Source organism: Uloborus diversus, unplaced genomic scaffold, assembly GCF_026930045.1.
Source record: "Uloborus diversus isolate 005 unplaced genomic scaffold, Udiv.v.3.1 scaffold_14, whole genome shotgun sequence".
Lineage (NCBI taxonomy): Eukaryota > Metazoa > Arthropoda > Arachnida > Araneae > Uloboridae > Uloborus > Uloborus diversus.
Window position 1 is genome coordinate 2,056,306 of NW_026558098.1, and position 13,082 is coordinate 2,069,387.

General features: G+C 32.7%; 1 long non-coding RNA gene across 1 annotated transcript; it reads left to right on the plus strand.

The window, feature by feature from the left end:
• Positions 1-3,139: 3,139 nt before the first annotated feature.
• LOC129232782 (uncharacterized) lies at positions 3,140-5,091 on the plus strand. Its single transcript, XR_008581392.1, has 2 exons — positions 3,140-3,275; positions 4,895-5,091. It is a non-coding gene; the product is annotated as an uncharacterized LOC129232782 (long non-coding RNA).
• The last annotated feature ends 7,991 nt before the right edge of the window (positions 5,092-13,082 follow it).

Genomic DNA, 13,082 nt, shown 5'->3' on the forward strand with positions numbered 1-13,082 from the left:
TACTTGGCAATCTTCCAGGGTTGGCCGGATTGGACCCAATGGGTTTTTTGAAAAAACCCATTTAAAAAAACCCATTATTTAGCCCACTTTTGGGTTTTTTTAAAATTTTTTTAGAAGTTTTTAAAAAAATTAATTAAAATACTTTCACAATTTAAACTTATTTTTTATTTGTTCTTTACCACAGACAATGGACATAAAAAATGAATTTTGAACTTTAATAGTATTTCTTAACTCTTGATGGCATTAAAAAAATACTTCAAAGATTTTAATATATTTAACTTTTTTCTTTAACTGGTCAATAAATAACTCAAATTATCTTGACTTAGTCCTGTCACGTCTGTTTTTCTCAATATTTGTAGATTGCACAGAGGAAACCACTCTAGCTAAAAGGCTTTTATGTCAATTATTTTCTGCAAACCAACACGTCACAAATCTCAAATAAACAAGGTATATTTTTTAGAAATCAACAGGTTTCTCAAACGGTCAGACAGAAAACAGAATAGGATGTACAGTATTTTCATTATCTTACGAAAAAGTTTAATATTTCTTACTCTGTACACAGAAATAAAAAATCAGGCAACATAAAGTTCAAAGAAATGTCTTGATTAAGCTGGAATTCAGTAAAACAGGATTTTTAAACTACTTGAGGTTCTACTGTAGTTTTGCATAACAAAATAAAATACAATAAAGTGCAAAAAAAAAAATCGTAGTAATTACAAGCAAACAATAGATTTTATCACTTGAGAAGTAACTTTGCCTTAACTGTTGGTAATCATGGAAACTAAAAAATCTTAAACTTCACCATTCTTGGGTTCCGTCGTCTCTTTTACTTTTCTTCAGAAAACGCTGACATTTCCAGCTTTTTTTCCCCCAAGACGTTTTTTGTGCTTTGTCCATATACTTACGCTACAATATGCTACAAGCACCCCACATTTTCCCTAAAAAAAGACAAAAAAAAACCACATTTCTTTTAAAAAACCCAGCTTTAGTTGGGTTTTATTTTAAAAAACCCAAAAACCCCTGGGCCCATGGGCTTTTTTTAAAAAAACCCGGGTTTTTGCCAACCATGCAACCTTCGAAGGAAAAAAAACAGGAGATTCCACTAGAAATATATAGGTGACTCACCAGCGACATATCTTCACAACATACTTATTAATTGTGCTTTTAAATAACATGAATACTAAATTTAAAGTGAAATGGGGATTTTTCGCAGATGTAAGCTCATTGGTAGCAGCAAGAAAAACATACTGCAAAGAAAAAACCTAATAATAAGTAGTGAGCTTGCTTAAAGTTCTGTACATTCCCCAGTATCTTCCAGAAAAGTAGCTACCAAAATTTAATTCCTAAAATCCGGAAAAAAAATCAATATATAATGAAAATAATATATATAATAAAAACGTATAGGGTAGCACATGTTAAAACAACTTCAAACTTTCAAAATAATTGAAATACTTTCAAGATGCAAAAAGATTGAAATCTGCTGCAATTTTCGGCAGAGCACGTGCTTCGTTGAACATGCAATGTGGAAAACTTATAAAAAAAATAATTTTTACTAACGGAGTTATTAATTCGAAAAATTCTTATTCCTTTGGTCTTATTTCTTATTGGTAGACTAGAAAGGGGCGTCATCTATTGAGAAGAAAGTGAAACTTTTTGATGATTGACTGAAAAAACGGGAGAAAATCATAAAAAACTGGAAATCGGGAGATGGAAGCAAAAAACGGGAGTCTCCCGTTAAAAAAAGCAGAGTTGTCAAGTATGTAATATATTGGGAACATATCTGCTTCCCAATTAGAGGATGTAAAATTTCTAGAAATTGTAAGGTGGGGAAAAAAATATTTTTTTTTTCTGGAAAATTTAATTTTTACGAATAAAACTAGTTTTTTTAAGTTAATATATTTGAAGAAAACAAAGTAAAATATTTAAAAATCTATGCAATCCATATTTTTTTCTTCTTCAGAAATGTACACTAAACATTCATTATTAAAAAAATAAGCTTTTTTCTCTTTTATAACTGCTGTAGTAACAGTTGTGAAATAGAAATAAGTGCTCAATTTCAAAACACAATTTTGTACCTCAGAGCAAGACTAGCATAAGTCCAAAAATTGCGATTTTCTGTTCATTAGTTCATTGTATGTAGAATCCTGCGTATTTCTAAAAAAGAAAAAAAAATCCTTTGTAATTTTCGCTGGTGCTAAAAGAGCGTGTGTCCCATCCTTTGAATGCTCCAGACAAACGTTTTTTCTCTCCTGTAAAGTAGTGATTACGTTAGTCTGGCTCTGATGTACAGAAATATTATTCAAAATGTTTCCTTCTTTTTCGTTTGAGTTTTAAAAATTGTAAGCAGGAAGTTGCTTTATTTTTATGTTCCATTAATTACTTATATGTGATAAACACACGCACATCAAAAAGCCATATTTTAAACTAAAACATTTCTCTAATTAATATTATTGTATTGTTATAATTCTGTCCTGCGCATAAGTTAAGTTTCTGTGGGAAAGGTAGCAAATAAAACTTGATGTACCAAGAAATTAAGTATTTATATAACTTTCTGCTTTGTCAAAATTAGTTATTTTTATGAAGGATAAAGAACTTTATTAAATACTAGTACTACCCGCACGGCTTTGCCCGTAATCGAAAATTAAAAGGTCTTTTGGTTCGCCTGTATATTTACAAATGTATGGTGAATTTTCTCGCCAATTGGCTCGTGCCCATGTTACGGTTCCACGTTATGATTATTTCGTATCTCGCCAATTGGCTCGTGCCCATGCTACGGTTCCACATTATGATAATTGCGTAATTTACTCGTCCATCTTACGATAATTTTGTTCTTGAAATTGGAGTAGAAAAAGAACCACATCGAATTTTCGAAACATCGCTTCCAGGTGCACACCTTCATGCTACAAACTAACTTTGTGCCAAATTTCATAAAAATCGGCCGAACGGTCTATGCGCTATGCACGTCACAGAGATCCAGACTGACTTTCAGCTTTATTATTAGTAAAGATTTAAAGAAAAATAGATTAGCTTTTGTATAGATTATAAATTAATAAGTAAATTTTTCAAGTCCTAGTAATTTTTTGCCATAACCACATTTACTTACATTTATTTTCAGTTATCAAAAATCTCCCTATAAAATGAATTCAGTTTATAATTCTGCTCTTCCTGAAGCAAACAAATGAAACTTGTTTTCTTTTTGTTAGATTAAAAAACTGAAACTTTCTTTTCTTTTCAGAAACTTGTGGGAGACCCTCCGCTCGGCACACTAAGTTCTAGTAAGTCGCCTCTTCATTTCTATGTTATGTAACAACACATACAATAGCGATTAATTCCTGTAAGATACAAAAGAGATCCAAGGAACACGGTTGAAATAAAATTTACATGCATATCTTTCAAAGCTAAAAGGATTCTCTTCCTTTATTATAGAAAGGTTGGTTTGGAAAATCCGGAAAAAAAAATCAATATATGATGAAAATAATATATATAATAAAAACGTATAGGGTAGCACATGTTACAATAACTTCAAACTTTCAAAATAATTGAAATACTTTCAAGATGCAAAAGGATTGAAATCTGCTGCAATTTTCGGCAGAGCACGTGCTTCGTTGAACATGCATTGAAGAACTGATAAGTAATTTTGAATCCCCTGTACAAATTGACTGTTACAAATTTATGCTTTATCAGATTAAATTTCTTTACTTGCACAGTCAGCAAAATGGTAATTTCTTTTTCAATTGGTTACAAAGGAACTAGTTATGACTGGCAAACTCAGGCCCGTGTCCAGATTTTCATAAAGGGAGGGGTTTTAATCTTACCAGTAGGGGGGGGGGGAGAATTCAACCCCCTTACAGCTTTTAGTTTTACGACAAATTGCCGATCCCAGTATGGCGTTTATTCACCTGTAAGGACTGCTGTACACTGTTTAAAAAAATGTATTCAAAAATGAAACTCTGAATGTATTCATTTTTTTTTTAATACAATTGATTCAAAAATGAGTAAATGTGGCATCAAATACAAACATACGAGAAATACGAGTCATGAAATGAGTACATGTGTTTCTCAAAATTGAACCTTATTGATTCGGAGCTATATTGAGTAATGAAAGTATTCAAAAATGAGTAAATTTTCATTATTTTTGAATACCCATTTTTAACAGTGTATTCTTGAAGGATACCTCTAGCTGTACAAGTTACCAAAGTATTCCTTCGTGTCGCAGATTCGCTTTAATCAAACTTTGCTTGCTTCTTTTTAATTAAATCTGTTTACTATGTAGTATATTGCAACAAGTATTAAAAACTCTTGACAAGTTCTTTTATAATGTAGAATGTATATCAGGTTGTTATGTTCTGAAATAATGCTTAATAAACTAAACAAGAAAGAGCTCTTTGCAGATGCAAATTACATAGCCAAGCACAATCACTAATGCATCTTCATAGATGTAACATATGCCAAATTCACCATAAGCTCCTTACAATAAGCAATATTCTTTCTTTGCATTGGCAGATCATTCAGCGGTTCGTCCGCCATACTTTTTCCGAAATATTACATCAGTTTGTAAGGCTTTAGCAGTTGTAAATCGCAAAAAAAAAACTTCAGAGAGAAAATTGAAATAAAATAAATACGCTGAACGCAAACTTTCTCATTAAAGTAAATTTAAGTCAAATATACATTTTCTTCATTTTGCTTATTTTTTCCCCCAAGGGAGGGGTTTAACCCCTAAAACCCTCCCCTTGGACACGGCGCTGGGCAAACTGTATTCTTTAAGAACAAATCAGCAAGTGGTTTGAAATTCGCAAAACGAAAGAGTTTCTGAATTCTTTCAATAAAACTTGATGAAGCTATGATTTTTTTAATTATTGTACGTTATAGCTAAAATACAAATTTCTTTTCACAGGTGTACCCAGCGACCCCCTGTCCAGTATCTATTTTGTGTTGTGTGAATTGATTTGAAACGAACTGGACAATCGCAGCCTCAATGTGAAATAATGAACCTGGCAGCCTATGACTTTGTTTTTGTCTTTCATTACTCTGTATTCTTTATGTGTTCAATTCTGCTCGTTGCTTTTGGAGAATGGATTTTTATACTTTTTACTGAAGTCGTTTTTACCCCTCCACACACATTCTGTCAAATAAAGCACAAAATCGCCTTTATGGACAAGAATAATTTTAGTTGAAAATAAAATATTGACAAAGGGTTTTTCCTTGTAGGTCACCTGGCTTGATTTCCAACTTGGCAAAAGTGGAAAAACTACGTTTACACAGTGTTTCGATTAGTACACGCTAGGTGGACAAAAGTCATGTTCAAAATTCTAAACTTTGGTATTGGGATAATGCAAACAATAAACCAAAACATGATACAGTACTACCTCCTTTAAGGGACACCTCTGAATAAGGGACACCTCTATTTAAGGGACATTTTTTCAGGTCCCAGTCCCTTTGAATAGGGACCTCCATGTATTTGCCTCTCATTAAGGGACACTCTATTTAAGGGACAGTCACAGAGAAAAATTCCAAAAAAAAGAAATGCATAATTTCATTAGAATCATCCAGTATATTGGAATTTAAGGTCCCCTTTTTGCTCAAAAATTAACAAAAAAAGTTTGTCTTGACATTAACATGCAAAAAAGACAAATAAGTATCCTAAAATCCTTGCTGGGATCTACATTCATGCTTTACCCCCACATCTATACATTTTTCTTATGGGCTCACCCCGAAGATATTTGGCGCCCATGGCAAGTTTTGTATCGAAAACTTGAAATATGATCACACTGTTTCACTGTTTCTGCATTGTAAATTAAATGACATTCAACAAATCCATGTAACACATTAGTTCAAATTATTATTAATGAAAATCAGTTACAAAACTGATACTACAAAATCTTTTATACAGTTTTAATATTTAAATTTTTTTCCTGTTTGAATAGTTCTGAATTTTATTAAGTAAACATAGATGAAACATTTTCAATAATTAATTTTAAATGTTATTAATTTGCTTTTATTATGAAATTATACTGAGCTTACACAGCATGCATGAATTCATCTAACCTCCGAAGAAGGGACACCTCTATTTAAGGGACAAGTTTTCCGGTCCCCTAAGTGTCCCTTATAGAGAGGATCCACTGTACTTAGTTATTTGTTTATGTCTAACTTCCTTCTGTCACGTGAGTAATAAGGTTCAAAGGTACGTATCCGTTTGTAATTGAATAAATCATTTCAGTTCCAGACGTCACTTCATCACATAAAATTTAATGTGTTTTTTCTTCAAGATGGATATTTTTTATACTAGTAAGTTCTTTTTTTCCCTAATTTAATTAATCTATCTGATAGTTAAACAATATTAAAAAATTTTTAATGATGAACGACAGATTTTTTGCCTGTTTCAAACAGGGTTGGCCGGATTGGACCCAACTGGGTTGGACCCAGTGGGTTTTTTTGAAAAAACCCATCTAAAAAAAACCCATTATTTAACCCACTTTTGGGTTTTTTTTAATTTTCCGAGAAGTTTTTTAAAAAATTAATTAATTCAAATACTTTCACAATTTAAACTTCTTTTTTATTTGTTCTTCACCACAGACAATGGACATAAAAAATGAATTTTGAACTTTAATAGTATTTCTTAACTCTTGACGGCATTAAAAAAGTACTTCAAAGATTTTAAAAAAATATATTTAACTTTTTTCTTTAACTGGTCAATAAATAACTCAAATTATCTGGACTAAGTCCTGTCACGTCTGATTTTCTCAATATTTGTAGATTGTACAGAGGAAACTATTCTAGCCAAAAGGCTTTCGTGTGAATTATTTTCTGCAACAACCAAGGTGTCACAAATCCCAAATAAACACACACAAGGTATATTTTTTAGAAATTAACAGGTTTTACATATGGTCGGACGGAAAACATAATAGGATGTAGAGTATTTTCCTTTTCTTACCAAAAAGTTTACTATTCCTTACTCTGTACACAGAAATAGAAAAACAGGCAACATAAAATTCAAAGAAATGTCTTGATTAAGCTGGAATTCAGTAAAAAGGGATTTAAACTAATTGAGGTTCTACAGTAGTTTTGCATAACAAAATGAAATACAATAAAGTAAAATACAAAAAAAAGGAGTAATTAAAAACGAACAAAAGATTTTAATCACTTGAGAAGTAACTTTGCCTTAACTGTTGGTAATCATGGACTAAAAAATTTGAAACTTCACCATACTTGGGTTTCGTCGTCTTTTATACTTTTCTTCACAAAACGCTGAATTTTCCAGCTTTTTTTACCCCAAGACAATTTTTATGCTTTGTCCATATACTTACGTTACAATATGCTACAAGTACCCCCACATTTTCCCTAAAAAAAGACAAAAAACCCACATTTCTTTTAAAAAACCCAGCTTTAGTTGGGTTTTTTTGGGTTTTATTTAAAAAAACCCAAAAAACCCTGGGTCCATGGGCTTTTTAAAAAAAACCCGGGTTTTTGCTAACCCTGGTTTCAAAACTTCCAAGTGATGGCAATGACTTGTACCCATTTGTACCCGGGCTAAATTTTCTTTATATAGTAGCTACAGCTTTCCCATTAATAATAAGATGTATTATAGTCAGCACACTCGAGTACAACATATTTTTTTTTACCCAAAGCTTTGGGTGCTTTAAAAATTCTTCAAAAATATCCTTACTCGAAAGAAGTAATATTTGAGGAGAAAAAAAAATTTGTACTAGAGTGTGCTGACTATAATACGCCTTATTAATAATGGGAAAAGTGCAGCTATTACAGGGGTAGAAGTGACCGACTTGTCACATATAGGACATTTTCCGCAAAAAAATATAGGACCAATATAGGACACATTATATAGATAATTTTGCTATGAAAAAAGAAATAATACATATCATAAATTATTTATTTATTCTTATGAATGATTTTGTTTTAAAGAAAAAACTCAAATCAAATTATTCCTTACATTTGAAATGACTTTCCTGTAGTTGAAAGAATAATTTTTGAAAAAAAAACAGTGTGCTTTATAGACGAAATAATTAAACAAAATTTGAACAAAGAAAATTTTTATGTTTTCTTCCTCACTCATGACCCAAGTACTAATTCCACTGTTCTTTGATTTTATACCTAAACTGAACCCTTTAACAGTTGTATTAAGAACAAACAGAGCTTGAGAAGGATCCTCTTGACGTTTTTCGGAGTCTTCTTTATGCTTGAATGTTTTAGCATGCAGCCTCAATTGCGAAAATCCACTATTGCACTGGGGCACTGAACCGTTGAAAAAATGGCAAAAAGCGGTAAAATCATCTTTTTCTTTAGTGCACCATGCACCAAAATTTGTACAACTACTGTCCTCCTGGTTCAACAACAACAAAAAACGGGAATATAGGAAATATAAGACATTTTTCAAAAATATAGGACGATTTTGATGCTTTTCTTGAAAATATAGGAAATATAGGATATATAGGACTACTTCGATCCCTGCTATTATGTACAGAAAATTTGGCCCGGGTACAAACGGGTAAAATAATCTTTTCCTTTAGGGCACCATGCACCAAAATTTGTAGAATTAATGTCCTCCTGGTTCAACAACAACAAAAAACGGGAATATAGGAAATATAAGACATTTTTCAAAAATATAGGAAATATAGGACGATTTTCATGCTTTTCTTGAAAATATAGGAAATATAGGATATATAGGACTACTTCGACCCCTGCTATTATGTACAGAAAATTTGGCCCGGGTACAAATGGGTAAAATCATTACCATCACTTGAAAGGTTTTAAACGTGCAAAAACTCCTTTGTTTATCTTCAAAAAAATTTTCATATTGTTTAATTATCAGATAGAGTAATTAAATTAGGCAAAAAAAGCACTTACCAGCATAAATAATATCCATCTTGAGCAATTAAATCATGTTAATTTCGGAACACTTTAATTTTGTGTGATGAAATGATGCATTCTGAACTCGACTTTTGTCCAGCTAGCTTGTGTTAATCGAAACACTATGTGTCACTAGGTCTGCTCCTCTTCATCTAATTTTACATTTTAAAGTTACTTTTAATGTTTACTTTGACTCAGTATATTTATTCAGCTGATGACTTTACATGTTAATGGAACATTTATACAGTAGGCTCCGCTCAATGTGATCACTTTGGGACAAATATAATTTGATAACAATAACCGAAAAGAATCCAGGAGACACAAAATAATGATTTTATTCCAATTAAGGCGCATTTATTTTGTCAACCTCAAATTAAGATCACCATGACTCAACTGAACGCAGTTTCAAATTATTAAATTAACAGAATGGAAATATCTGAATTATAAAAAGTTAAAGCTAAATTATGCAATTTTTAATCACATAGTAAGAGCTGAAGTGAAATATGATCGTTTTCCCTGACATTCGTAAACCAGTTTCAAAGCAAATTTAGCTTTTCTATCTTTTCCAGCATGGAATATTAGCAATGGATTCTATCTTTTCGAATATTTTATTTTTCCTTTTTTCGAATATTTTTGTTTCTGTTTATTTTATTTCACGGTTTTCCATTCAGCTTTTCCTTTCTTGCGGTTCACGGTTACTGACAATTTCTTTTCTTTTTGTTTAAGCTTCGGCTTAATCTTTGCCCAATTGAATTCTTTCTTTCTGGGTTCGTACCTAAGAGAAAGCTCTTGGCCTTTGCTCGCATTCCTATTGGTTCCTGATTGGTTTATAATTTTGTCATTGGGTGTTTTGCTAATCTGCTGTTTTTATCTTTTAAGCTGCATGCTTATCTGCTCTTGGCTTTTGTCGGATGTCTTTTCATCCATAAGCTCATTATTTTTTTGCATTGAAAAAGGCGTTCCCTGTAACGCCGAAACACGTGTCTGCTGTAATTTACAAATTTGTGCTTCTTCTAAGGTTGTTTTGTCTTACTTTATGGTTTTGCTTGTTTAAATTTTAATTTAACTTCGCTTTGTTTTCAATCTCGACACAATTCTTTAATAGTTTACAAAGCAATGGCAACAATGGAGGTCCTACATCAATGCCTGCAACATGTCCAGCGACTGAATTTTTTTAGGTGCAAAAGAAAGTTTTCTCAGGGGGAGTCTGTGGTCACTGGGGGCGAACTTTCTGTAGCTTCATTCGTAGAAAAATTTTGAACTGCTACTGAAAACCACAATGCTACACAGAAAGTGAGTCTCATCAGGGTTTGCCAATGTATTTCTGTTCATTGAGGAACAAAAACGGGGAAAAAATTGAAAGTTTATGAAAAAGTGATAACAAAAAACGAAGACGATGATCACAATATCCGACTTTTTTAACGTACGTGTTAACATACAAGTGTTCCGGGACTTTGTGATTCTGATAACATTAAGCAAATGATAACATTAACCGTGATCACATTAAGCTGCGCCTACTGTAGTTGATTTGGCGAATTATTTCAATGGGATTTTCCATGTTACTCAATACTAGTTTTTTTTTTTACTTGGCAGGTTATTTTTCATTTTAATGGAAGTTATAGTTTAGTTGCAGGGTTCGCTTCGTTTAAAAATCCATTTAAAAGATAAAAATAATGCATAGCGTCGGCAAATAAGTAGTTTCTAAGTAACTAAATATTTTCGTAAAAAATAGCTACAACTGAATGCAACATGACATACCTATAATGGAAAAGTACCCAGACACGTAACATCGACAAGAAATAAAACTACTTTTGTACTAAAATTAGATAAAAACATCAATGAAGCAAAATAAATTGCAAATTACACAGGTCCCTACCTAAAACCATTTTCCCACAAACAAATAGCACACAAATGCTGATGCTATTATTATTTTTTTCTTCAAAACACACTTTTTTTTTTGTATTCAGAACCAACTGCAAAATGAAATTGCATAACAAATAATAAAAAAAAAACATTCACGCAATATCCAGTGGCGGCGCGAGAGCAAAAGTAGACGTCGGCGATGCAGTTTTGCGAGGCCCTTTTAATCATAAAATATTGTCAGACAAATAATTGAATTCATGGAATTTAATTTTTGTACTAACTATTGGCACTTAGGGTTCCCAATTCACTTAACTGCTAGGACAAAAACATTTCGTGGGTAGTAGCGCAGTAAAGAAGTTTTTTTGGTGGTGGGGGGAGGAGGCGACATATTGACGGGGGAAAAAATTACCTGATAGAAAGGGGAGTCCGGGGGTTCTCCCCCGAAAAAATTTGAAATTTATAGTTTAAAAACGCCATTTTACGCTTTCTTCGCTGATATTAAAGGAAAAAAGGTATGGGGGGTCTCGGTGGAAATTTCTAGAAATTGAAGCTTTAAAAATGCAATTATAGGCCATATTTATTGACTTTAGGGTCAGAGACTGTCCCAGATCGATTCTTAAAGAAAAAAAAAAGTCAAATTAAATCTTCTGCAAATTCTCGAAATTAAAGTTTCAAAAAAGGAATTTTAGACAAATTTTGAAGATTTTACGGGAAGGAAAGGAACTCTTCCCTCGAAAAATTTTGAAAATTATATATATTTTCTGAAATATTTCCCGAATATTTTCTGAAATTCAAGCCTTAAAAATGCGATTGTAGGGCCATTTTTTGTAATATGTAATTGTAATTTTTGAAATTCAAGCTAAAGAAACGCAATTTTAAGCGATTTTCGATGTTGTTGAGTATTCGGGGGCTTTAAGCTGGAAATACCGCGAAATGTTAGATTTGGAAACAAAATTTCAGTTGCTCCGTAATGCTTTCGGTTTCGGTGTGTGTGTGTGGAGGGAGGGGGAGTTTGGAGGAGCAGCATTTTGAACATTTTCTTGCTTTTAGATGAACTTAGGAAACAAGAGAAAAAAGAAAAGAACTGAAAAGAAGAGCAAAAAGAAGGGGGGGGGGGGAATAGAGTTAGCTGATCAATAAGCTGTTGCCATTGAATATTTTTAACTCAGGCCCCGACAGAATTGGGCCAAACATTTGCTAAGTCTGGGCTCTGTGCACCCTCCCCTGCACACACTATTTTGATTGCTTTTGCGTCTGTTGTATTTAATAAGAGCTTCAATCAAAAACATGGAAATATCTTAAAACTTCTGGGAATTTACTTCTGAGAATTTTGCGAGGCCCTACCTGCGCAAGGCCGTCGGCAGTCGCCGACGCCTAGCGCCGCCACTGGCAATATCAATCTTCACTGAAATGTAGCTCGTTCACTTAAAACTAAGTTGAATTATTTTGTAGTAAGTTTTTTGTAGTAAGTTATAGCCCTAAGCCAGGACTAAGGCAGAATTACTTAAAATACACCTCCAGCTCAGTTACAGTTGGCTCTCTGTTTAACGATGCTCTATTTAACGACTTTCTCTATTTAAAGACGGCTTTTCACAGTCCCAGATGGTCCACTATTGTGTTAAAAGCTTTCTATTTAGGGACGCTTTCCACTTAAGGACGATTTTTTGTGGTCCCTTGAAAGTCCTTAAACAGAGGGCCAACTGTATTAATCTGGCTCCCTTAAGAGGTTTTTCGCCTCCAGCTCAGGTAATTCCTATTCCGGGCTGATGAGTGCTAAAAAGCACAAAACTGCAGTTCTTGAATGGAATAACTGAGCTGGAGGTGTATTTTAAGTAAGTTGAACTAGTTATGAAGAAACAACTTTTGACGTCGGCTCATAAGTATCCACAAATTATAATTGCTATCTATTATAGTAAAAAGAATTCTGCAATGTAATACACGAGAATCTCTTATATAATTAAAAACTGAGCGTACCTATGTAATTTGGCAATCAGCCAAGTAAAGGCGATTCCATCTGAATGAATCCAATAGGGGAGATGGAAAAATAGCGATGGGATTTTGATGCACGCGTTTCGTAATTTCACCAGGGCATTATTTATTTATTGTCTCGATTGAGATGAAAATGAGTGGAAACACAATGAGTTTCTATGGAAACAACAAAAAGAAAATAAAATGTTTTCATTTCGTTCGGAAATTTAAACGCAAAATCGTAAACTCCAAATTATGTTGCGAACAAAATAAATTATTAATTTTTGAGTGAGAATATCGATCGAATATAGTTTGATTTAAAAATTATTCCAGTGAATAAATTGCAATTTTTATAAAACTGGGTAGAAATAATTAAGGGACAAACGCGC